This window comes from Giraffa tippelskirchi, chromosome 4, assembly GCF_054371585.1.
Source record: "Giraffa tippelskirchi isolate mGirTip1 chromosome 4, T2T-mGirTip1v1.2.pri, whole genome shotgun sequence".
In the NCBI taxonomy this organism is placed as follows: domain Eukaryota; kingdom Metazoa; phylum Chordata; class Mammalia; order Artiodactyla; family Giraffidae; genus Giraffa; species Giraffa tippelskirchi.
In genome coordinates, this window is record NC_137278.1 from 108,268,971 (window position 1) to 108,296,833 (window position 27,863).

The window sequence follows — 27,863 nt, forward strand, 5'->3', positions numbered from 1 at the left end:
CTTAGCTGGAAAGGAACTCGCCGCCCTTTCCGTTCCGGGGTAGGGCCCTGACCCTAGCCTCGCTCACGGCCCACCTCGGCCCCCGCCTCCCCCAGCCTCCCACCCCGGCCTGGTACCGGGCAGGATGAGGGCGGGAGGTCAACCTCCGGGTCCTGCCTTGCCGCGTCCTGACAGCGATCGCTCCTTCGTTCCCTGCCGCGTCGGGGCCTAATTCCTACAAACTCTCCGATCCCCGGTAACCGTTTCCTCTCCCCGCCCATTTCTCACCGTAAGAACCACAGTTCTTTCCTCCTTACCGCCTCGGCGGCGTCTTTTGCGGGTTTTGCTTTTCCTAACTCAGTGGGTCACGGTGGCTTCCGGGGATGCTCTTCATTCCAACTTCTCCATCCTTTTACCTGGCTTGCGATCCGTCATTTCTGCTTTCGTATGTTTGATGGATGAAAATAGCATGTTCGTGTATGGTTTGGACGCTTTATAATGAGCACAGTGTTGTTTCCTCATTTTGAAAAAGTAAATCTAACTTCATGGCTATTTTCAATTGAAGCTGGATTGACTAATACTAACTCTTAAGACAGTGGTTCTTAAAGTGTGGTCGGAGGGTTCCAATACTCTTTCAAGGGGGAAGTCAAAAGTATTTCCATAATAATTCTAAAATGTTATTTGCTTTGACACTCATTCTGTGATAATTATACAGTGGAGTTTTCCAGAGGCTACATGACATGTGATATGGAAACACTGAAAACAGAAGCAAATATTAGAATCCAGTCATCTGCTGTTCAACTAGACATTAAAGAGATTTGCAAAAACATAAAACTACTCTGCTCAATTTTTTTATTTTGGAAAGTAGTTACTTTTCATATAAAACATTATTCTCTGTTAACATTTAATCGGTTTGCTGTTTAAAATGAAATAATAACTACTCTTAATTCTTAATTTCAAATATGATATAGCTATCTTTAATGCACATAAAACTTCTTTGGAGTCCTAAATTTTTAAGACTATAAAGAGGTCCTTGAGATTAAAAACTTTAACAACTCTTCTCTGTTGTACTCGTTGAAACTCCTTGACTTCAAACTACTTAGAGTCATCTATTGTAACTAACCCAATTCCACTTTAGAGGATACAGGTTTTATCCTCAGCGCTCTCAACCTCATTGAAACTAGTTGCCTTTCCCACTCTATGTTACAGATGCCTCAGTTTATCCATTCATTTTGGTTCTTCACATGTGATTCTTTTGGTTTCTCAACCATCTGCCTTCATTGACATTCTACTCGACAGTGATGTAAAACTCACAAGGATTATAATAACATCAGTAATGACTCCTCAAGAAGAATCTACAATATACAAGATAGGTAGACCAGTGCCCAGTATGTCAGTACCCTTGGCACTGATTTCTGTGGCGGCCTCAAGAGCAATGCAGTCTGAAGTGAAATTCGTTCAGTCGTGTCTGACTCTTTGTGATCCAATGAATACTGGAGTGGGTAGCCATTCCCTTCTCCAGGGGATACTCCCAACCCAGGGATCGAACCCAGGTTTGCCACATTGCAGGCAGATTCTTTACTGTCTGAGCCACAAGGGAAGCCCCAATGCAGTCTAATCAAAGCTAAATAACTTGTACCTCCTTTCCATAACCCTTTTGTGGTTTGACCATCTGAGACCAAACTGAAGTTTGCCTTCGTGATGGCTTTCATCCAACTCTTGGGAACCCCACCAATTTTAGCCACTGATCTAAGGCTCCTAATTTCTGCCACTTCAACTCCCACTCCCTATTCAAAGGGTTATTATTACCAATTTATATTCTCTCTTTTCCGTTTTCTCCAGCTCCTTCCCCCAGTCTCCTCCTCCCATTTCCTTCAGTTATCCTAGCCAGTCTAAGAAATGAAACGCTAATAGATTGCTAATGTGATCTTTTGAACCACAGTTTGTAAATCTAAACCTCTACCATTTAAGCCCAGAGAAGGGCAATCATTTAGGCAGTCATTCAGCAAATATTTGTCAGGAACAACTTGAGACACTGGAAATACAGCATTGAACAACAAAGACCTGATTCTTAATTTTATTGAACTTCTGGTGAGATGGGGCAAGTGATAGACAAGTAATGAAATAATTTTACGTATTAGTAAGTGAAAGAGCTGTGTAGAAAATAAAAAGACATAAAGGGGTAGAAGGTGACTGGTCTGAGTATTAGTTCAATTCAGTTGCTCAGTTGTATCTGACTCTTTGGGATCTGATATTCCACCGACCTTTTCATGTGGCTTCTACCCCCTTAGGCCCCCGAATCACACAATGTAGTTAACTCATGTAATTTCTTTACAATAAATGGTGGCTCTGGTCACTGATCTTGGATCATGCAAAACTTTTTATTAGAGTTTCTTTTTTCTTCATTCCCCATTATTTTCATTTGATAGATGCCTACAGCATTGTAGCCCAGTGGTTTGGAAGTGTGGCTTTGAAGTCACATAGCCCATTTTATCCCTATTTTATTGTGAAATGTTAAACAGCATGGAAGTTGCTTGACCTGGCACCTGATGGATAGTAAACATTCCATAAAAGTTAAACATTATAAACTTCTTACTGAGGTTTTGTTTTATTTAAAGGTTGAAGGAACTATCCTGAAGTCTAATCATATCTGACTCCATTTTTTTGCTAAATATTTTATCAAAGCTATCTTGTCACAAATTTGAAAACATATTTTCCTGAGCTGAAATAATCCACACTGCTATGTCCGACTCTGTGTGACCCCATAGACGGCAGCTCACCAGGCTCCGCCGTCCCTAGGATTCTCCAGGCAAGAATACTGGAGTGGGTTGCCATTTCCTTCTCCAGTGCATGAAAGGGAAAAGTGAAAGTGAAGTCGCTCAGTCGTGTCCAACTCTTAGCGACCCCATGGACTGTAGCCTACCAGGCTCCTCCGTCCATGGGATTTTCCAGGCAAGAGTACTGGAGTGGGGTGCCATTGCCTTCTCCGTAATCCACACTATATTCCACATTTCTAATACTGGATATGGACACTGTAGAGCTCAACCAGACAAATCGGTGACAGAGATGCTATCTTAAACGTGCTTGTGTCTGGAACTGTCCCTAAGTCATAGGACAGTACACAGGTTTGAAAGACAGGCTTAGCTTCATCCTAACACTGTGACCCCGCAAAAGTACTTACACATTCTGACCCTTAGGCTTCCCCATCTGAAAAGTGTATGAATAATTCTAGTAAAATTTGCCACTTTGACAGCATCAAATAGAAACTATATGTATGCCCCCACCCCAGAGCAATGAGTGCATTTAAGCACTCAATAAATGTTTATTTTCTCTCCTAACAATCAATATGTAAAATATGTAATGGCACCAATCATAATTATCATCTAAAAACTGCACATTTTAGTACCTTATCTTAATTTTGAATCTGGTTGGTTTTCTTTTTTTCCTTTTTGTCCAAATTAGTATATAACTGCAACATAAAATCAACCAAACTTTCAGTGAGGAATTGTGGAAAAGTTGCCTTAAATCTCCCCTCTACATCCAAAAGAGGATTAATAGGTTTTTGCAGGGGAGAATGGTTGAAAATATCTTTATTTTGCTTTTTTTTTTTTTTGCCTGCACCGGGTGACATATGGGATTTTTAGTTCCCCAACCAGGGATCAAACCCAGGCCCCCTGCATTGGAAGCTCAGAGTCTTAACCACTGAAGTAGTTGTAGATTAACTCACGATTGTATAAAATAATCTGTGTAAACTTTGCCCAGTTTACCACAATGGTAACAACAATCCACAATCTGATTCAGATTTCCCCAGTTTTACTTCACTCCATTTGTGTGTATTTAGTTGTACACAATGTTATTATGTGTAAGTTTCTGTATCACATTAGGCAAGATACAGAACAATTCCTTCACCTGTGATTCTTTTTTCTTTTCTTCTTCCTTTTAAACTCACTCACTTCTTTTTAAACTCTTTTTAAACTTAACTTTATTAAGTTATACTTTCCCAGATTTTCCTTTTTCCCTTGTTTCTCACAAATAGACAACTTAGTGAGAAAACAGGCCATGTCTATGTTCAATATTTCTTATCTGAACTATATGTAATAGACTTGCAATTGGTCTCCTTATTACCAATCTCATACCCCTCTGGCCTAAATGCCAAAGTTATGGTTCTAAAATACAAATCTAATAAAGTCAACTTTTTTATAAAACCTTTAATGGCTCTCTGATGTCTACATGACAAAATAAGACCTGCAAAGCCCATCCCGATCAGAATCATCCTATTTTTCCAGTCATACGTCCCACTACCTACCTTCATGAACCTCATATTTCATGATTTTGAACTACGCAGTGGACCCTCAACATGAGGAGTGTTTTTATGCCTTCTGCTCTCCTCTTCTATTAATCCTTCAATATCTAGTTCAAATCTTTATCTCCTGTGGGGAATCCTTCCTAACTCACCAAGGCCAATCTGGCTGCACTCCCTTGTCTGTTTTCAGACAGCTCTCTCCTGTATGCCTGTCTGTATATTCCCATGTTTCCTTCTCCCCAACACACACCACAGCAGAGCAGGCCATGTCTTTGTTTTGTATACACTTGGCTTGAACAATGACTACTCCCAGCAAAGACTTTCAATAAATATTTTTGGGGGAGAGTAAATGAAAGGAAAGAAGCAAGGAGGAAAGAAAGAGAGGGAGGAAGGAAAGAAATGTTATTGAAAATAAAATAGAAGTCATAATACTTTAATAAATAATCCTTTTTTGAGGACAACTGCATCATTTCTGCATTTATCACAGAGTCTATGTGAGAAAAGTTGAGAATCTAGTCTATGCAAGAAGATTTTTAGATATGCTTTGGATATTGTCTGAATATTTGTTTAGATATTATTTTCCCTCGTGTATGAAATAACTTGATGATGAAAAGAATGTAAAGACATACTGAGATCTCCGAGATCATAATGAATAAAAAAATAAATTTCATGGTATTATTTGGAGAAAGTTGGAGTGTCTGTCATTGGGAGAATTGATAGTGAAATGTGGTAGATTCACATCATAGAGAATTATACAGCAGAACATAGGATGTAATATGGCAACAGGAATGAATCAGTAAAATGCAGTGCTTGCAAAATAAAAACCACAGTTAGGGGAATTCCTTGGTGGTGGTCCAATGGTTAGGAGTCCGTGCTCTCACTGACAAGAGCCTGGTTTCAATCTCCGACTGGGAAACTAAAATCCCACAAGCCATACAGTGTAGCTGAAGATAAAATAAAATAAGATTGAATACATAAAACCACAAGTAGATATTATTACACACCTATTAGAGTTGCTCAAATTTAAAAAAAATACTGGTAATACAAAGTGCTGGTATATATGTGGAACAACAGGAACTCTCATTTATTGCTGGCATGAATGCAGGATGGTACAGTCATTAAGTCAGTTTATCAGCTTCTTATACAATGAAATATACACTCACCATATGACCCAGCTTTCCCATATCTGGGTATTTATCTTAGTGAATTGAAAACTGCACAGACACACACACACACACACACCTGGAGGTGAATATTTATAGCAACTTCATTCATAATTGCAAAATACCAGAAGCAATAAAGATGTTTTTCCACAAGTGAATCGATAAATACTGCTACAATGGAATACGACTCAGAAATGAAACGGAACAAGCTACTAATTTACTCAACAATATGAATGAGTCTCAAATGCATTTTTGCTAAAGTGAAAGAAGCCAGATTCAAAAGGTTATATGTTATATAATTCCATTATGTGGCTTATGGAAAAGGCAAAATTATAGGGATGGAAAACAAACCACTGGTTGCCAGAGATTCAGGAGTGGTAAAGGGTTGACTCTGAAGGCATTGTGGAGGGAGGGGATGTTTTAGGGTAGAAACTCATCTACTCTACAGGTAGTGGATACCAAATAGACATGATGCATTTGTCAAAATCCATTTGCTGTATTCAAAATTTTAAAAATCAACCAAGATGCTGAGAAATCCTAGGATGAAATGCAGGCTGTAACAAATTAATCTATTATATTACAAATATATAATATGACCTTATTGATTGAAGGGGTAGGTAGAAAAGGAACTGACTTTGGAAAACAGTGTCCTGACTAGATATTATAAGGCTAAAGGCAAAAAGAGCTAGACACAAACTTTGTACTCTGGTTGGTAAATCTGTTTCTCATAGGGCTAAGTATTAGGAATTTCAAAACTAATTTACCTGTACGCTAGAAAATCTATATTAGTTTGCTAGGGCTGCCATAACAAAGTACCAAACTGGGTGGCTTAAGCAACATAAATGTATTGTCTCACAAGTTCTGGATTCTCACAGTTTTAAATCTACAGTTGTGAGGAAAGGATCTGTTCCAGGCCTTTCTCTTTGGCTTGTTGATGTTCATCTCCTCCCTGTATCTTCACATCTTCTTCCCTCTCTGCATGTGTCTGTGTCCAGATTTCCCCTATTTTTAAGGATACTAGTCATATTGGATCAGAGCCCACCCTAATGATCTCATTTTAACTTGCTTACCTCTTAACTCTGTAAAGACTCTCTCCAAATAAAGTCACATTATAAGGTACTGGGGTCTAGGACTTCACCATATAAACTTCGGGAGAACACAATTTAATTCATAATAGTAGGCTCAAACAAATAAGTAAATAGTTGTAGATAATGGGAGCCAGGTCTCTCATTATTAGAGAAAATGTCATAAATAAACAAGGAGAGAAGGTTAAAATGAGCCCTGGGGTGCTGGATTAGGATCAGGGACATCAGCAGAAATTCATGTTATAGATGAATAGATAGATAGATAGATAGATAGATAGATGATAGATAGATGTGTGTATACATAACTTAGTATATATACATATATTTCCTAGCTTTGTCCACTGAGAGGGTCTAGAAGCAATGATATTCTAATAGCAATAAACATACCCAGCATCCTGATTTTGATTCCTAAATACCATTTTCCTAGAAAAGGAGAAATGGCTGATTTTCTAGGACTGGGGAGGGAAAATATGAATCTGGAATATCTTCTAATGCCAAACAGGAAGGAAGTTTGAAAAAAGATAAAATAAAAGTGATGAAGCATGTCGAAAGGACAGAGGAGCCAATCTGAAAGAGTTCCCAATGGCCAAAGCTGAAACGATTTCAGCAAGAACATAAAAGAGTTATGCTGTTTGTTCCTTCAATTTATTTCTTTATTCATCACATGGGGTAGTATGGCCTAGATCATGGTCACAGATTCAAACATCTACAGTTGCCAGGCCAAGAATTTATTGTGTGAAGTCAGCCAGGTATAGGATAAAGGGAGAGGAAGAGACTGTGAACAATAGGAGACCACTGGCCTCCTTTACAGGGAGTAGCTACTCCCCAACTCCAGCCAGCTGTAGTCACATGGGCTCAGTATTATCAGATTTTCAAATTTTTCAAGAGAGGCTGACTTTTACACATGAAATCTCCCTATATTGGGAGGAGTGCACAAAATGAGTTCAGTTCTGGACGTGCTGTGTTTGAGACAGCTGTGATGCCTCCAGCAATTAGAAATTTGAAAATATACATGAAGTTCAGGAGAGTAACTCGAGTGGCAAGTACAGATTTAGAAATCCTCAATGCAAGGAGTGTAGATTAGGATCCTTGCAGAAAAGGAAAGAAGAAATTAAGAGAACCACGGACTCCAGCATTTAAAGAGTTGGCAGAAGAGGAAGAGTAAGCAAAGGAGACCTAGAGCAGAAAGAAAGGCAGAGGAGACTAGAATTTGAGATGCCAAAGAAGGAAGGTAAATCAGGCAATATCTGCCAGACTAGGGGCTTCTCTGGTGGCTCAGATGGTAAAGAACCTGCCTGTAATGCAAGAGACCAGGGTTTGATCCCTGGATCAGGAAGATCCCCTGGAGAAGTAAATGGCAACCCACTCCAGTATTCTTACCTGGAGGATACCATGGACAAATGAGCCTGGAAGGCTACAGTCCACGGGGTCACAAAGAGTCAGACACAACTGAGTAACTTGCAGTCTTGTTTAGGGGGTTTCCCAGGTGGTATGATGGTAAAGAATCCGTCTGTCAATGCAGGAGACTCAGGAGTCGCTGGTTCGATCCCTGAGTCAGGAAGATCCCCTGGAGTAGGAAATGGCAACCACTCCAGTATTCTTGCCTTGGAAATCCCATGGACAGAGGAGTTTGGAAGGCTGCAGTCCATGGGGTCAAAACAGAGTCAGACATGACTGAGCGACTGAGCTAGAGCTAATCTTGTTCAGAGTTGATGTGTTGATTCCCTTGCGTGAAAGAGATCCCAGATCTCAGTAAGAAATACTACAAGTTTAAAGAAAAATTATTTACAGCCCAAGTGGGCTATGACTTTCTTATATCAAAATTAGCACAAGAGGAGGATCCCAGAACTTTCCTACTGCTAAGCACTTTGGTGGCTCTAACTTAAATGGGAGAGGGGCTTCACTTCCATTTTTCCAACTTTAGTAATATTTTATTAGTATTATAATTATTATTCCATTTCATCAGGTGTTCTTTTTTCATATCCAGTTTGCTCTTGTGACATATTGAAAGTTCTAAAATAAGCAAATTTCACCAGAACCACCAATAATAAAAACTGTGATTTTAGTGGAAAAGCCATATGCATTTAGATTTATAATTACATAAAAGCATTTTTCACACCTACAAGTTAAAACTTGGTTCACACGTCAAAAATTATGTATAACTTTGCTCAGACACATTTTTTTTTCCGGTGAATTTAGGACACCTTCTCCTATGAACAAGGAAAGCAAAGGAATCTATCTGCTTTTTGGGTTCCAGGGAGCCAGTAAAAAAATTCATTTTCCCTGCCTGAGTTTAGAACCAGTTGAAAGACAGATGCAGGAGGTAAGCAGACGGGAGATCAAAATAGCACAGAAAAAGTAAGTTGGAGAACATGGCTTTGTATTTGCTCAGACCTCACCTCTAACACTGGAGAAGGCAATGGCACTCCACTCCAGTATTCTTGCCTGGAAAATCCCATGGACGGAGGAGCCTGGTAGGCTACAGTCCATGGGGTCGCTAAGAGTCGGACACAACTGAGCGACTTCAATTTCACTTTTCATTTTCATGCATTGGAGAAGGAAATGGCAACCCACTCCAGTGTTCTTGCCTGGAGAATCCCAGGGATGGCGGAGCCTGGTGGGCTGCCGTCTATGGGGTCGCACAGAGTCGGGCACGACTGAAGCGACTTAGCAGCAGCAGCAGCAGCACCTCTAACACAGGCCTCCTCACGTGAAACAGGAGGGAAGGGGGCAGGGCACAGCCATTAAAAGAATGACATAGCCCAAGGACATGACACAAAGTGATTAGAACCAAATGGGTCCAAGATGGTGGAAGAGTCAACTTCGGCTAGACCTTGAGCCTTGATGTTACACCCATCCTAACACATCAGCAAGCTAAATGACACACCCACAGCTGCCATGACAGTTTCAAGGCCAACCACAAAGGTCAAAACATGGGTGCTGGACCAATTTCTAAATATTCCCACCTCTTACCTAAAAGAGCTGGAACACTCCCCCCATTCATTAGCCTATGAAATTAACCACTCCTATAAAAACTGATAACCCCCATACCCTTTTGCTGCTCTCACCTTCTGAGAATGCCCACACTCTGCTGGTGGAGTGTATTTCTCTCTAAATAAATCTATTTCTTTCCTATCACTTTGTCTCTCACTGAATTCTTTCTGTGGTGAGACATCAAGAACCTGAGCTTCATCAAGTCCTGAACCCAGGTGCGTTATTATTAGTTACTAAGTCGTGTCTGACTCTGACTCCACGGACTGGGGCCTGGCCAGGCTCCTCTGTCTAGGGAAATGTCCAGGAAGGAATACTGGAGTGGGTGGCCATTCCCTTCTTCAGGAGATCTCCCTGACCCAGGAATCAAACCTGGGTCTCCTGCATTGCAGGCAGAATCTTTACCATCTGAGACAACAGGGAAGCACTGAGACCAGGTGTGATCTCAGCTAAAAGACCATGGGTTCAAGTCCCAGTCTGGGTTGCGTGGTTTCACCTTCAGGCACAGGTTCTCCTGTCTCCTCAGGAAGGCAGAAGAGAGACCTGGACAACAAGCTCTGAAATAAAGGGAACCCAAGAAGAGACTGGGTTTGTTTGCCCAGTTCTTTCTCCCAACTTCCCCATCAGATACATCACACCTTCTGCCCTGGAGATAAGCAATGCAGTCAGAAAGAATAAACCTCCTGGTGGAGGTTCTTCTAGAGGGAAACCTGCCCCCAGAGGGCAGGGAAATGGAGGCCCCTTTGTAATACTCCCTACTGCTGGCTCAGCTGGTAAAGAATCTGCCTGCATTGTGGGAGACCTGGGTTCGATCCCTGGGTTGGGAAAATCCCCTGGAGATGGGAAAGGCTACCCACTCCAGTATTCTTGCCTGGAGAAATCCATGGACTGCACAGTCCATGGGGTCGCAAAGAGTCGGACATGAGTGAGCAACTTTCACATTCACACTGCCTTATCTCCTTCAAAGTGCATCCCACAGGTGGGTTCTATTATCCCCACAGAACAGTAAATGAATAAACCTGGACTCCTTCCCAGGTTGTGGGATTTTAGAACAGTGACCTTCATACTACCCTGAAGGCTATGCCCCAGAGGTCTGTGGTTAAATAGAATAATCGTATTTAAATTCATTGGGTGGGCAGTTAAGGCAGAGGCAGTAATGAAATAGCTACAATAGGCACTGTAATGGGACTTAGAAGACCTAGATCATGGTTGCAACAATGTTCCCAAATGGTTGCTTGGCTGTGTGTTCAAGTCACTATATTCTTTGTTCTTACTTAGTTTTCTGATCTGTGAAACTAGTTTAGTGAGTCTGGCCATCCTACTGTCTAGACCATCAAATGAGAGACTTCATAAAAGCACTCTGAGCCAGCATCATGCTATGGTTAAAATATACATATATATATACACAAATTATTTGCAATGAAACTGTTATTTCAATCATCTTAGATAAAATACGAAAAGCAGACTTTTTCTGAATGCTTACATTTAAAAGGAAGATGCTAAAGAGGCTGACAGAGGTGAATTTAAATCCCAGAGTCCTCCACTCACTCATTCACTACCCAGTAAACCTGGACAAGTAATTTCATCTTTCTGAACACTGAAGAGAATCAAAACTTTATGCCACCCAAAATATTCCACTTCGGCAAAAGTACTATTTTAAGCTGAAGGCAACTGAAAGTCAACAGAGTTCTCTGCCCTCCCCTTATTGCCTGAAATCAGGATATAAATTAACCTTTGAGAAAGGTGCCTCCCCCAGCCATCCAGGGAAAGAAGAGTGACTCTTAGCATCAAAGATAGGGAGTCAACACCCAGAGGAGTTTGCACAAATAGAATTTACTAAAGTAGCCCTTAATTCTATTAGCTTCCCCCATATATTTCTTAGTCACTTACCCACAGTTTAGCTCAAGTTGTCTTTCCTAAGAAGTGTATAAAACCTCCAGAGTATAATTGCTTCTTTGAGTTTCACTTATTTTCTATAAACTCCTGCACATGTAAATATTAATAAAAATTCCCTGATAGTCTTCCCTGATAGCTCAGTTGGTAAAGAATCTGCCTGCAATGCAGGAGACCCCAGTTCAATCCCTGGGTTGGGAAGATTCCCCTGGAGAAGGGAAAGGCTACCTTCTCCAGTATTCTGGCCTGGAGAATTCCATGCAGTCACAAAGAGTTGGACAGGACTGAGCTACTTTCACTTTACCTAATGGGATTTTTTGAGGATTATATATATAAAGGGCCCATCATACAATTTACTCAGCAATTGTTAGTTTTCTTTCTTTTTCTAATCTAAGGACCAACCTTGGCTATAGAAAGCTTTCCCTTTTTTTAACCACGTGGTTTTTTGTGTGTTATATGCATAAACCATTTGATTGAACTATTAGCTTTTTTGACTAGTTTGACTTTTTCAAATGCTAGATTAATGGACTAATCAAATAAACATGATTCCATGACAGCATTACAGAAGAAATTAGCAGCCATCTTTAATACTCCTTAATAGATGTCTTGAGTACTTGAATTTTAAAACGTTTGTTTTTACCAAAATAATTTAGGCAATTCCCTGGTGGTCCAGTAGTTAAAACTATGTGCTCCTGTTGAAATGGGTGTACATTTGATTCTTGGTTGGGGACCGTGCTACGTGGCACAGCCAAAAAAGAAATCAAAATAATTTACTTATGAAGCAAGAAGTCTGCTTCTCTAGTTTCAAGCATCAGCACATAAACATATGTTAATCATTAATTTGCTCATTCAATTAACAAAGTTCTGTTAACACTGGGGACACGATTTTATGATCTAGTTGAGGACATATTGCAAATAAACATAAAAAAGGAAAAATGTACTATAACAAGGAACAATATTCTATGAAAGTTACATAATGTCTCAATTTCCTTATCTGTAAAGTGGAAATAATTTTGATCCCATAGGACTGTTATAGTCATTATATAGAATAATGAAGTTGGTAGAATGATTTCCAAACTCACAGCTCAGTCAGCCTGAGAGAAGAATACCCCTAAGTGGAGACTCTTCCTTACAAAAATCCAGTCTTGATTCCCCCCAGGGAACCTGGCGGTCATCCTAGACTAACTTCCTCAGGCCCTGAACATTGAGTTATGACTGTGTTATCAAGTTCTTGCCAATAGAATCCGAACAGAAGTGGCACGTGCTTCTTCTAGGGGTGAGTTTGAAGACATTTGCCTTCTACATATTCTCATTGACTTGGTGGCCAAGGGTCTTCAACAATGTAGATGAGGACATACCCTAGGGGGTAATGGAATACAGCCAAGTATATTAGTTTGCATATTGTCTATGATTGTTTTCCCTTTAATGGTAGTTAGATTGTTGCAACGACCCTGTGGACTGTAGCCTGCCAGGCCCCTCTGTCCATGGGGATTCTCCAGGCAAGAATACTGGAGTGGGTTACCATTTCCTCTCCAGGGGATCTTCCCAATCCAAGGATCAAACCGGGGTCTCCTGCATGGCAGGCAGATTCCTTACCAGCTGAGCTACCAGGGAAGCATTTAGAAGCTCATTGTGTTTTCTTTTATAAACAAGATACTGATCAGTTGAGAAAAATTAAGTAGAAATAATCTTAATTTTTTAAAATAATGAGTTTTGGAGAAAGCAGAAAGCAATAAGGAGGAAATGTTTTTGTCCCTAAATTTTCTCTTGCTTATTTAAATGAGGCTGTGGTTTCAGTTCCTCTGGCTGTAGCTCTAATCCCGTCTTCCTATTCTCCTGATGCAACACCTAGGCCTGCAGAAGGGATGCTCTGAGGAGAACTAGCCCTTCTGGAAAACTAAATGCTACTGTCGATTCTCCAAAATAGCCCCACTTTCTGAATTTCTCCCTCTGCTCCTCTGGCCTACTGTGAGGGCCTAGTCCATTTCTTCTGGGGCCAGAAATCCACCACCACCCTCTTTTCTTAGAATTATTCTAGGAGTTGCACAATGTAATTGACTCCGGAAGGTCACCACGAGAATTCTTCTAAGAAGAATGAAATGATGAGGCCTGGATATTTATTTTGCTGTGTGTGTTTGGGGAATTTTTTGGTGTTTGTTTTTCTGCTACTGGAACTTGATTTGTTTCAGAACCCTCTTCCCTGAAGCTGCGAGCGAGCATGCTGGGAGCGAGTGTCTGACTCTTTGTGACCCTAAGGACTGTAGCCCACCAGGCTCCTCTGTCCAAGGGATTCTCCAGGTAAGAATACTGGAGTGAGTTGCTATGCCCTTCTCCATGGAATCTTCCCGACCTGGGGATCGAATCTGCATCTTTTATGTCTCCTGCATTGGCAGGTGGGTTCTTGACCGCTAGCGCCAACTGGGAAGCCCCTCCCCGAGGCTGGGGCTATTGATATTGCCTGTGTGTGTGGAGGACGGGGCATCACCTTCAGAACTGTGCGCCGGCAGGCATCGTTTCTTCCAACCTTCTTTCTAGGCAGAAAACTCAGAATATTCTGTCCCGGATAGTAAAGGGCTGCCCAGCTCTGACATTCTGTTTTTCTGCCCAGTTCACGAAAAATATTGCCCCAGCAACCCATCAGGTTTTCTGTTTATGAACTCTGAATTCCTCTTCCCAGGTGCCAACAAGAAAGGCTCTCCTAGAGTCCTCTCAGTTCAGAACTGCAAAATGAATGACCCTAAGTAAGGTCTGCATTTGAAGGCACTCCTTACATGGTCCCTTTGTGATAATCTTCTTTCCACCCAACGTTCTGAATCCTACGTCCCTTACTTACATTCTCAGGAAAAAAAAAAGAAAAAGGTGAGTGAAAACAGACTCTGTCTAAGCTTTGGTTAAACCTCCTGCGCTCTGAGGACTTTTTGCTGCTGTGCACAGGCTTTTTGGGGAAGCTTCTCCTTTCGTGATGACTCAGCAGGTTGGCTGAAGTCAGCCAACTTTTGGGAGTGGAGATGAAGGAAGTTTGGTCTTCCAGTCGCTTTTGTTTGATATCTTGAAAAACGTACTGTTTAAAAAGGGTTTTTCAGACCTATACATAATTAGCAATTGAAATTACCAAAAGCTATTTCTCAATTTCTTTAAAAACAAAAACACCGAATGAGATAATAATAGCAAACACTTAACTAGCTCTTCCCAGCGCCAGGCACTGCTCCACGTGCTTCACATGTGCTTACCTGCCTTTCACAACCCTCTGAGGAAGCTACTGTTATCATTCTCATTTTCCAGATGAGGGACTGAGGTACGTGGCTCAAGGTAACACAGCAGTTAAGTGTGAGAGTCTGGCTCAAGAATCTAAAGATCTAAAGGGGCTCGTATACAAAAAGCACTATTTCCATTTTCTCTGATAGACTGGAGAGGGTGGTGAGAGTACACAGGACTCTGGAATTAAGACAGCATAGGGTTTAAGTTCCTATTGTCCCCTTACCAGCTGAGAAACTTCGGACAAGTAGATTCATCACTCTGAGCTTTACTTTCTCCATCTTCATTTTGAAAATAACAATACCTTTCTCATAGAACTATTGTGTAGATTTAATGAGAAAACCTCTGTATAGTAGAGACCAAGTAACATAGCATTATAGTTGGAATGAGAAATCGTTCTTAGATGTCAGGACAGAATTACTTAGGCCATGACATTTACAAGAGGAATTACAAGTGTACATTTCCATCCATAGTTGGACAAATCACCTTCCTCAATTCTACCAGCTTAGAATGATGTTGGAATTCTGTAAGGTCCTAGGAGCCATCCCAAATAAACAGCCAGTAATTTAAGTGATTCTAGAACAGAACTGTCCAGTTCTGTCCACCTTCAGCAATGACTGACACATTCAATATCTGCATTGATTAATATGGCAGCCACATAATGGCTCTTGAGCACCTGGAATGTGGCTTCTGTGATTGAGGAACTGATATTTTTGTTGTTGTTCAGTTGCTCAGTTGTGTTCAACTCTTTGCAACCCCATGGACTACAGCATGCCAGGCCTCCCTGTCCATCACCAACTCCCGGAGTTGACTCAAACTCACGTCCATCGAGTCAGTGATGCCATCTAACCATCTCATCCTCTGTCGTCGCCTTCTCCTCCTGCTTCAATCTTTCCCAGCATCTGGGTCTTTTCCAATAAGTCGGCTCTTCACATCAGGTGGCCAAATTATTGGAGCTTCAGCTTCAGCATCAGTCCTTCCAATGAATATTCAGGGTTGATTTCTTTTAGGATTGACTGGTTTGATCTCCTTGCTGTCCAAGGGACTCTCTCTGATATTTTAATTAATTCCAATTTAGATAGCCACATGTAGCTGGTGATTACCAAGTGAGACAGAAGAACCCTAGATCAGCGGTCCCCAACATTTTTGGTACCAGGGACCAGTTTCGTGGGAGACAATTTTTCCACAGACTGGGGTGGAAAAGCCACAGAGCATGCTTTTGAGGTGATTCAAGTGAATTACATTTGTTGTGTACTTTATTTCTTTTATTATTACATCAGCTTCACCTCAGGTCATCAGGCATTAGATTCTGGAGTTTGAGGAACTCTGCTCTAGATGATTTAATCAGGAGGGCTTCCCTGGTGGCTCAGATAGTAAAGAATCCACCTGCCAAGCAGGAGATCTGGGTTTGACCCCTGGGTTGGGAAGATCCCTTGTAGAGGAAATGGTAACCCACTCTACTATTCTTGCCTGGAGAATTCCATGGACAGAGGAGCCTGGTGGGCTACAGTCCATGGGGTTGCAAAGTCTTGAACATGACTGAGTGACTTTCTCACTTTATTATAATTTTTTAGATTTCCTGCCCTAAATGCAAGATAGGAAGTGAAATCGCTTAACTATTTACTCTAATGAACCATATAGGTAAGGCCTAGATGGAATCAAAGTATGACCCATTCTCACTCCTAAACCATCGATCAATCAGTGTTTTGAACTACATCAGCTTTCTTCCATTATCTGGTTATAAATTTTGTTCTCATATTATCACTATAATGCTTTACTCCATTATATTAGGAATGCAGCTAGAAATAAAAGCTATGTCACAGACCCATTTCATTTTTATGATTAATAGGTGAATGGAATAAATGCTTTCCTGCTATAGAAAATAGGAGGGTGAGGACTCTGTGTTGTTGAGATTCCTGTTTCATGCAGAAAAAATCTTCCTAAGAATTAATCAGACTAATTGGCTAGTTGATGTTAAAGGTCTTAGTGGTCTTTACTCCCAAACTCAAAAGAGTTATACCTATACAAATGTGGCAGTTTGCAACATTTTAACAGAACAACATAAGCAGACTCCAAAGGTGCCTCAATTCATTCAGCAGCATGGGAGGTGCCCCTTTACCTGACTCATCCCTACAGTCCAGGATGGCATAGTGTTCTGCTGCCCTTTCTCCTTATGTGGTATAGAGCTTGGGAGCCTCAATCAGGTACTTAATTACATTTTTGATAAAAGAATTTGATTCTATTTATATTCACCCTTCCCATCGGCACTTCCAATCAACTGAGTGGAAATTCTGCCTGGGTCAGAATGCCAAAGCTTGGTATCTTTCCTTCCTCAGCAGAACAAATTTGCTCTCTATTACCTGGTATCTATAAGATGACTGCCTTTATCCATTCATATAAAATATCTTCATTTCCCATACCTATTGTGGGAAAAATTCACTCAAGAATTGATTGAGATATGTTACTTCATAATACTTATGTAAGCCTCTGAGATTGTAAGGAACTTTTATCAGTATGATCACTATTAATTTTTGTTTGCTTTTTGGCCATGTCACAGGGCATGTAGGATCTTAGTTCCCCAGGGATCAAACCCACACGCCCTGGAGTGGAAGCACAGAATCTTAACCACTGGACTGCCAAGGAAGTGCCATTATTAATTTTTTTTAGATTTTCCCCTAGTTTTGCTTCAGCACTGTAAGCTCTCAATTATTGAGTATTTACTTTGTCTGAAGGATTATATAAGTTCTCTCATTTAATTCATACAACACATTGAAGAGTAGAGATTAGTGTTACAATATGGAAACCAAGGCTCAGAGGATCTGATCACCCAGATCACCCGGCTTCCATGGAGTACAGCCAGAGTGCATCCCCAGATCCTTCTGACTCCGAAGTTTGAGCAATTAAATACCAAACTATATTCTGTCTTTATCGAGCCCATCTTTGCACAAAATGTTCCCTTGGTATCTCTCATTTTCTTGAAGAGATCTCTAGTCTTTCCCATTCTGTTGTTTCCCTCTATTTCTTTGCATTGATCGCTGAGGGAGGCTTTCTTATCTGTCCATGCTATTCTTTGGAACTCTACATTCAGATGGGTATATCTTTCCTTTTCTCCTTTGCTTTTCTCTTCTCTTCTTTTCACAGCTCTTTGTAAGGCCTCCTCAGACAGCCATTTTGCTTTTTTGCGTTTCTTTTCCATGGGGATGGTCTTGATCCCTGTCTCCTGTACAATGTCATGAACATCTGTCCATAGTTTATCAGGCAATCTGTCTATCAGATCTAATCCCTTAAATCTATTTCTCACTTCCACTGTGTAATCATAAGGGATTTGATTTAGGTCATACCTGAATGGTCTAGTGGTTTTCCCTACTTTCTTCAATTTAAGTCTGAATTTGGCAGTAAGGAGTTCATGATCTGAGCCACAGTCAGCTCCCTGTCTTGCTTTTGCTGATTGTATAGAGCTTCTCCATCTTTGGCTACAAAGAATATAATCACTCTGATTTCAATGTGGACCATCTGGTGATGTCCATGTGTAGAGTCTTCTCTTGTGTTGTTGGAAGAGGGTGTTTCCTATGACCAGTGTATTCTCTTGGCAAAACTCTATTAGCCTTTGCCCTGCTTCATTCGGTACTCCAAGGCCAAATTTTCCTGTTACTCCAGGTGTTTCTTGACTTCCTACTTTTGCATTCCAGTCCCCTATCATGAAAAGGACATCTTTTTTGGGTGTTAGTTCTAAAAGTTCTTGTAGGTCTTCATAGAACTGTTCAACTTCAGCTTCTTCAGCGTTACTGGTTGGGGCATGATATTGAATGGTTTGCCTTGGAAACGAACAGAGATCATTCTATCGTTTTTGAGATTGCATCCAAGTACTGCATTTCAGACTCTTTTGTTTTCCATGATGGCTACTCCATTTCTTCTAAGGGATTCCTGCCCACAGTAGAAGATATAGTGGTCATCTGAGTTAAATTCACCCATTCCAGTCCATCTTAGTTCACTGATTCCTAGAATCTCAATGTTCGCTCTTGTCATCTCGTGTCTGACCACTTCCAGTTTGCCTTGATTCATGGACCTATGGGCTCAATAAAGGACAGAAATGGTTTGGATCTAACAGAAGCAGAAGATATTAAGAAGAGGTGGCAAGAATACACAGAAGAACTATACAAAAAAGACCTTCATGACCCAGATAATCACAATGGTGTGATCACTCACCTAGAGCCAGACATCCTGGAATGTGAAGTCAAGTGGGCCTTAGGAAGCATCACTACAAACAAAGCTAGTGGAGGTGATGGAATTCCAGCTGAGCTATTTCAAATCCTAAAAGATGATACTGTGAAAGTGCTGCACTCAGTATGCCAGCAAATTTGGAAAACTCAGCAGTGGCCACAGGACTGGATAAAGTCCGTTTGCATTCCAATCCCAAAGAAAGGCAGTGCCAAAGAATGCTCAAACTACCGCACAATTGCACTCATTTCACACGCTAGTAAAGTAATGCTCAAAATTCTCCAAGCCAGGCTTCAACAGTACGTGAACTGTGAACTTTCAGATGTTCAAGCTGGTTTTAGAAAAGGCAGAAGAACCAGATATCAAATTGCCAACATCCGATGGATCATCAGAAAAGCAGGAGAGTTCCAGAAAAATATCTATTTCTGCTTTATTGACTATGCCAAAGCCTTTGACTGTGTGGATCACAATAAAAAGTGGAAAATTCTGAAAGAGATGGGAATACCAGACCACCTGACCTGTCTCTTGAGAAACCTGTATGCAGATCAGGAAGCAACAGTTAGAACTGGACATGGAACAACAGACTGGTTCCAAATAGGAAAAGGAGTATGTCAAGGCTGTATATTGTCACCCTGATTATTTAACTTATACGTAGAGTACATCATGAGAAACGCTGAGCTGGAGGAAGCACAAGCTGGAATCAAGATTGCTGGGAGAAATATCAATAACCTCAGCTATGCAGATGACACCACCCTTATGGCAGAAAGTGAAGAAGAACTAAAGAGCCTCTTGATGAAAGTGAAAGAGGAGAGTGAAAAAGTTGGCTTAAAGCTCAACATTCAGAAAACTAAGATCATGGCATCTGGTCCCATCACTTCACGGGAAATAGATGGGGAAACAGTGGAAACAGTGTCAGACTTTATTTTTTTGGGACTCCAAAATCACTGCAGATGGTGATTGCAGCCATGAAATTAAAAGATGCTTACTCCTTGGAAGGAAAGTTATGACCAACCTAGATAGCATATTAAAAAGCAGAGACATTACTTTGCCAACAAAGGTCCATCTAGTCAAGGCTATGGTTTTTCCAGTGATCATGTATGGATGTGAGAGTTGGACTATAAAGAAAGCTGAGCACTGAAGAATTGATGCTTTTGAACTGTGGTGTTTGTTGGAGAAGACTCTTGAGAGTCCCTTGGACTGCAAGGAGATCCAACCAGTCCATCCTAAAGGACATCAGTCCTGGGTGTTCATTAGAAGGACTGATGTTGAAGCTGAGACTCCAATACTTTGGCCACCTCATGCAAAGAGTTGACTCATTGGAAAAGACCCTGATGCTGGGAATGATTGAGGGCAGGAGAAGGGGACGACAGAGGATGAGATGGTTGGATGGCATCACCGACTCAATGGACATGAGTTTGGGTAAACTCCGGGAGTTGGTATTGGACAGGGAGGCCTGGCATGCTGTGATTCATGGGGTCGCAAAGAGTAGGACACAACTGAGCGACTGAACTGAACTGAAGTGAAATTCTGTGTTGACTAACTGATATCAGTGTACCTTGGCCATGTAATCTGTTACCTACAAAAACATTCTCATTAGTCAAACGTAAACTTTTAGAGAACATCTTTAAAACAACACATTAGAAAAGTATTTGGTTGTTCTGCAAAATCACAAATGTGGTCATTTCTGTTCCTCAGTGCCTTTGGGTTCCATTGAAAGAAAAGTGTCTCTTTGTGTAGATGTTATTTGCAGTTAGAACAAAAGCCCAATATGTTTTCACTTGGGCCTTCACTGCCAAGAAACTTGGCCAAGTTCATTGCTAAACTAGCACAATGAACTTACCTCATGTGTTTAGTGCTGTTATCTGTTTATTCAGCATATGATTATATTTATGTAAATATCAGGTATTTATGAAGCCTATTATGTTTAGGGGGCTATGATCACACCTGGGATGCAAAATAGAGAGGTGAACATGACTGAAATTTTCTCAGGGAGCTCAGAGTTGAATAAGGAAAGAAGAGATTATATAAAGAATAACACAAATAATTAATTATAATTGTGATTAGAGCCACAAAATGTAAATGAATGGTGGCATCGCCTAGCCAGGTAATAGTCCTGGCTTCATGGGCCAGTTAGTAAGAAAAACCTCTGAAAGTATACTTTGTGATCATTAGTCCGCAATTCTATTATGCACTGATATTTCATTGTATGTAATTTGACAATCAATTCATTAGAAAAAACAAAAATATATAAGAGGCATAAATGTGCCTTTTACTTATCAAGAAGCACCTTCTAATTATTCTCCCACTTCTTTTTCTTTCAGTGGAAATCTTGTTTTAAAAATTCCCCTGGAAAGTATATAAAACAGTTTTACTATAATAAAAATGGAAATTGAGTTGAAATGATGTCATCACTTTTAACCTCTGCATTATTAATTTGGAGAAGACAAAGACTAATAAGATCTTAACCTTCTGTTCAGAAGCAAAGATCATGCCTTATAAGCAAGCAAAGATCATGCCTTTGGGAAATAATTAATTCTTATTTCAGAAAGTTATACCCAAAAGATGACTAGGGAAAACCACCTCCTGCCTTTGAAGGCTTTAGTCTGCTATCGTCATTAAGAATTGAGATTACAAAAAAAAAAACAAACCACCATCATGGGCTAAGAGTTCTAGAAGTTAATTTTTAGGACTTTCTTTTCTACTTAGAGCTTGCCTGAAAAGGGGTAAGTATGAACTAATTCTCACATGGGTCAGCCAATAATGCCCAGATATAGGTGTTAGAACATTAACAACAATGATAGAAACTGAATGTTAGTCACTCAGTTGTGTCCAACTCTTTGCAAAGCTATGGACTATAGCCCACCAGGCTCCTCTGTCCATGGGATGCTCCAGGCAAGAATAATGGGGTGGGTAGCCATTCCTTTCTGCAGGGGATCTTCCTGACCCAGGGATGGAACCTGGGTCTCCTGCATTGCAGGCAGATTCTTTACCGTCTGAGCCCCCAGGGAAGCCCAAAGAAATCCCCCCCTTTTTTTTTTCACAGCATTGGCTTGCCTTACCCTGCCTTGGTCTGCTCTAGAGAATTTAAGAGAAGCTGAGTGCGCCAATTTTTCTTTGCTGGTAGTTTTCCCCTGTGCTTTTCTCATGTTCAGAAGTGGAGAAGGGAAGATGCTATAAAAACAGAAACAGCTCTGTGGTGTGGTCTCCACAAACTGGCTCTTCAGAAGGGCCAACCCTTCCACTCAGTAACTTGGAGCCCATATGTGTCTGCTCCTCACTGCCAGACCCACCTGCCTAAAATACCACCAGAAAGGCATTTTACGTATGAGGAATCCTCTTTGCAAATAAGAGCATCTCTGAAGAGTTTCTTCTTAGCACCTGAGATCAGCTGCAGTGAAGTAATGGTAATTTTGATGAGTAAGGGTTGGAGAAGAGAGGATTTTAGAGCATGTAGCACTTTGGAGTGTCCATCTGGCCAGTGCAGGAGCCAGAGCAGAGCGCAGGATACCAGTACGTGCCCAGGTCACATGGAGAGAGGTGTTCGCAGAGAGGAGAAGGGGGACAGGATGGAACGAGGGTAGCTGCCCAAATCAAAACATGTCTGCTCAAATGAGTTATTTTACATAAAGCACGTAGAACAGTGCCTAGCCCCAAATAACATGATAACAGTAAGCATTTCCTAATCATTGGTCCTAGGGCGAGTCAGTTCCCACAACAGAAGGGACCATTCTCCCTCCTTCTCCTCTCTTCCTCCTGTCTTGTCACGTGGCCTGCTGTTCCCAGGCTCAGAGGTCTGACTTGCACATCTCGTGGCACAGCTTCACTCCAAGTGAGGTGAAAAGGCTTCAGTGAGCTGGCCCTGCAATCCACACAGTATTCATCCTATTGTTTCCATAGAAAAGGTGTTGAGAGGACAGTAGACTCTCAAAGAGTCTTTGTTTAAGCAAAAAAAGTATTTAGTAGCGATGAGGCTCAGAACATGCTACCCCACAACATGGTACCTTGCCATTTTGAAAATTTTACACTGAAGGATTCGAGACATAACAGGTATAGGGAGGACTCTCTGATCTTCCTCTGAAGTAGGTCATTTCCACTGCCCCCCATCCCCTGAGAAAGGTGCTGTCCTACACCCAGAGAAAAGGAGAATCCTTGTCTCTAAGATGGATAGAGGAGTCTGGGTGAACAGGCCTCACTAAGTTTCCCTAGTTTACTACCCTTAGCTCATTCTCTTTTTTTTTCCTATCATATTTCCCCATGACTTTTCATTCTACACCAAACCTAGTTTAAAAATACTCAGACTTAACTGTTTCCCAGGTCTTCATTTCCTTATAAGGCTATCATGTCATGCAAAACTTATATTAAATAATTTAGTAAGCTTTCCTCTTGTTAATCTGTCAGTCTAATTTACATGGCTCTAAGTAGAAAATCTAGGAGGGAAGAGGGAAAGAGATTGTTTTTCCTCCCCTACAGTTTTCCCCCAAACAATCAATGTCTATACTTTGAGAAAGGATTACATACATAGGGTGAGGGCCCCCTATATATTGGAGGCTTATTTTACTCAGTCTTGTTCTCCTTGCTTTTTTAATTTTTAATGGTAAAGGATTTTTTTTTTTCAATTTAACCTAACAAGATTCCACATAAGGAAAACACAGAATAGATGCTATGCAAAACACAAGAAACTTGGAATCTTGGCTGTCCTGAAGGATAGATTCTACCGGGATACAATCTAACTCTTTGATAAGTGCATACAGAACAGGAATTAAGGATCCGCATACCCAAAAGGAATAGGCTACACCTAACAACCAAATTGTCATCACCTGAAGAAGCTTTCAGACAATCAACATTTAACACTTAAGTTCCAAAGAAAATTCATTGCAGCTACAAAGACTGTTTCGTCTCAGATTCTGAATGAACCAGAGAGAGATGATGACTGCCTACAGCATAAAAGCCGAAGGCACCACGAGCCCATTTGTGCTGCTGCTGCTGCTAAGTCGCTTCAGTCATGTCTGACTCTGTGCAACCCCATGGACGGCAGCCCACCAGGCTCCGCCGTCCCTGGGATTCTCCAGGCAAGAATACTGGAGTGGGTTGCCATTTCCTTCTCCAATGCATGAAAGTGAAAAGTGAAAGTGAAGTCGCTCAGTCGTGTCCGACTCTTAGCGACCCCATGGACTGCAGTCTACAAGGCTCCTCTGTCCATGGGATTTCCCAGGCAAGAATACTGGAGTGGGGTGCCATTGCCTTCTCCCGAGCCCATTTGTACTGGTGGTCATAACCGCTAGTCTGGTTCATGACAGAATTGATTCAGTCGTAACAACTGCTTTCAACACAAAAGAGAGCATAAATGAATAGATTGATCATACCCCAGTCTAGTCTGCTAGCCACAAAACTCTAAAAATAAATAAATGTTGCCAAGGAGAACATTAAAAGAGAAATGTTATCTACTAAAAAGGATACATTAGCCCTTTGTGTTTTTCCAAAGTCATTACTGAATGACTAGGGCAATTCATATGCCCCAGAACTGCACTCTTTATTTGTATATTTTGATCCCTCAGCAGTATTTGTGTTTAGTACTTTTTTTTTTTTTTTTTTTTTTTTTGTAGAAGAGAAGGATAGGAAGCAGTTTGGTTCAGAGTTTCCCAGAGTATGCATTGATTATTGACTGTTCAGAAGAAGACGAATATCACAGTCCTGGAGGTAGGGCAGGGAGGGCTTCTCAGGACAAGCTTGGAGACAGATGGCATTCATATTTATTTGATGTGCAGCCTTCAATTCTTAGAAAGACTGGGGCAGGATGCGAAATGGGAGTTGACCAAGACGCCATAGGGCCACCCAAGACAGAAAGAAATTTTAAAAACACAATGAGGTGGAAATAGGTTCGGGATGAACTGAAAACCAAGCACTTTTGCACATGGAGATGTTTATGCCTTCTGTTTATGACCCCTGAATACTCAGTTCAATTCAGTCCTTCAGTCGTGTCCCACTCTTTGTGACCCATGGACCACAGCATGCCAGGCCTCCCTATCCATCACCAGTTTCTGGAGTTTACCCAAACTCATGTCCATTGAGTTGGTGATCCCATCCAACCATCTCATCCTCTGTCGAACCTCCTGCCTTCAATCTTTCCCAGCATCGGGGTCTTTTCAAATGAGTCAGTTCTTTGCATAAGGTGGCCAAAGTAGCTGAGTCTCAGCTTCAACATCAGTCCTTCTAATGAACACCCAGGCTGATCTCCTTTAGGATGGACTGGTTGGATCTCCTTGCAGTCCAAGGGACTCTCAAGAGTCTTCTCCAACACCACAGTTCAAAAGCATCAATTCTTTGGTGCTCAGCTTTCTTTATAGTCCAACTCTCACATCCATACATGACTACTGTAAAAACCAGCCTTGACTATACGGAACTTTGTTGCCAAAGTAATGTTTCTGTTTTTTAATATGCTGTCTAGGTTGGTCATAACTTTTCATCCAAGGAGAAAGCATCTTTTAATTTCATGGCTACAGTCACCATCTGCAGTGATTTTGGAGTCCCAAAAAAATAAAGTCTGACACTGTTTCCACTGTTTCCCCATCTATTTCCCGTGAAGTGATGGGACCAGATGCCATGATCTTGGTTTTCTGAATGTTGAGCTTTAAGCCAACTTTTTCACTCTCCTCTTTCACTTTCATCAAGAGGCTCTTTAGTTCTTCTTCACTTTCTGCCATAAGGGTGGTGTCATCTGCATAGCTGAGGTTATTGATATTTCTCCCAGCAATCTTGATTCCAGCTTGTGCTTCCTCCAGCCCAGTGTTTCTCAGGATGTACTCTGCATATAAGTTAAATAAGCAGGGTGACAATATACAGCCTTGACGGACTCCTTTTCCTATTTGGAACCAGTCTGTTGTTCCATGTCCAGTTCTAACTGTTGCTTCCTGACCTGCATACAGATTTCTCAAGAGACAGGTCAGGTGGTCTGGTATTCCCATCTCTTTCAGAATTTTCCACTTTTTATTGTGATCCACACAGTCAAAGGATTTGGCATAGTCAATAAAGCAGAAATAGATATTTTTCTGGAACTCTCCTACTTTTTTGATGATCCAATGGACGTTGGCAATTTGATCTCTGGTTCCTCTGCCTTTTCTAAAACCAGCTTGAACATCTGGAAGTTCACGGTTCACGTACTGTTTAAGCCTGGCTTGGAGAATTTTGAGCATTACTTTACTAGCGTGTGAGATGAGTGCAATTGTGCAGTAGTTTGAGCATTCTTTGGCATTGCCTTTCTTTGGGATTGGAATGCAAACGGACTTTTTCCAGTCCTGTGGCCACTGCTGAGTTTTCCAAATTTGCTGGCATACTGAGTGCAGCACTTTCACAGTATCATCTTTTAGGATTTGAAATAGCTCAGCTGGAATTCCATCACCTCCACTAGCTTTGTTTGTAGTGATGCTTCCTAAGGCCCACTTGACTTCACATTCCAGGATGTCTGGCTCTAGGTGAGTGATCATACCATCGTGATTATCTGGGTCATGAAGATCTTTTTTGTACAGTTCTTCTGTGTATTCTTGCCACCTCTTCTTAATATCTTCTGCTTCTGTTAGATCCAAACCATTTCTGTCCTTTATTGAGCCCATCTTTGCATGAAAAGTTCCCTTGGTATCTCTCATTTTCTTGAAGAGATCTCTAGTCTTTCACATTCTATTGTTTTCCTGTATTTCTTTGCACTGATCACTAAGGAAGGCTTTCTTATCTCTTCTTGCTATTCTTTAGAACTCTGCATTCAAATGGGTATATCTTTCCTTTTCTCCTTTGTGTTTCGCTTCTTTTCACAGCTCTTTGTAAGGCCTCCTCAGACAGCCATTTTGCTTTTTTGCATTTCTTTTTCTTGGGGATGGTCTTGATTCCTGTCTTCTGTACCATATCATGAACCTCCATCCATAGTTCATCAGGCACTCTGTCTATCAGATCTAGTCCCTTAAATCTATTTCTCACTTCCACTGTATAATCATAAGGGATTTGATTTAGGTCATACCTGAATGGTCTAGTGGTTTTCCCCACTTTCTTCAATTTAAGTGTGAATTTGGCAATAAGGAGTTCATGATCTGAGCCACAGTCAGCTCCCAGTCTTGTTTTTGCTGACTATGTAGAGCTTCTCCATCTTTGGCTGCAAAGAATACAATCAATCTGATTTCAGTGTCGGCCATCTGGTGATGTCCATGTGTAGAGTCTTCTCTTGTGTTGTTGGAAGAGTATCTAGAGTATCTAGTATCACCGATACTAGATTCCACTTATAGTAGTAATACAATTTCTTTTTAAATAAATATTTAAAAATTTTAAATTGAATTGATAAGTTAATATGCTTATTACTATGGTATTCAGGTGTAACAGTTTCTGAAACTGATGCCTGAATGACTGACACTTAGGAGCTGTTTGCTTGGGAAAGAGCACTGGTTTCAGAGTCACTCCAGTACTGCCCTGGGTTACCTTCCACTGATTTACTTACTTTCTCTGAACCTCATGACCCTCAACTACAAAATGCCTGGATGAGAAACACAAACCTCTCAAGCAAGGCAATTGTAAGGATTACAATTCCTTTCCTTCCTTTCTTTTTTTTTCTACATAAAAAGGCACACCAAAATTTATGTTGAATATTCTCTTCTAATTTAACGCTTATTACCTCTTTTTTGTCCTTCACACATTAAAAGTCTGTGAAACCTTTGGACTTCCCTGGTGATCCATCCAATGGTCAAGAATCTGCTTGCCAATGCAAGGAACTCAAGTTCTATCCCTGGTTCAGGAAGATTTCACATGCCACGGAGCAACGACGCCTGTGTGCCCCAGCCGCGGAGCCCTTGTGCCCCGAGCCTGCGCTCTGCAATGAAGGCCACCCCCATGGGAAGTCGGCACACCGCAATTAGAGGACAGCTTCCGCTTGTGGAGACTGGAGAAAGGCCTGGGCAGCAAACAAGACCCCGCACAACCAATTAAAAAAAAAAAAAAGAT

General features: G+C 41.1%; 1 long non-coding RNA gene across 1 annotated transcript; it reads left to right on the plus strand.

Annotated features, from left to right (window-relative positions):
• The first annotated feature begins 77 nt into the window (after positions 1–77).
• LOC145503727 (uncharacterized) lies at positions 78–27,863 on the plus strand. Its single transcript, XR_014051705.1, has 3 exons — positions 78–235; positions 13,604–13,712; positions 27,566–27,863. It is a non-coding gene; the product is annotated as an uncharacterized LOC145503727 (long non-coding RNA).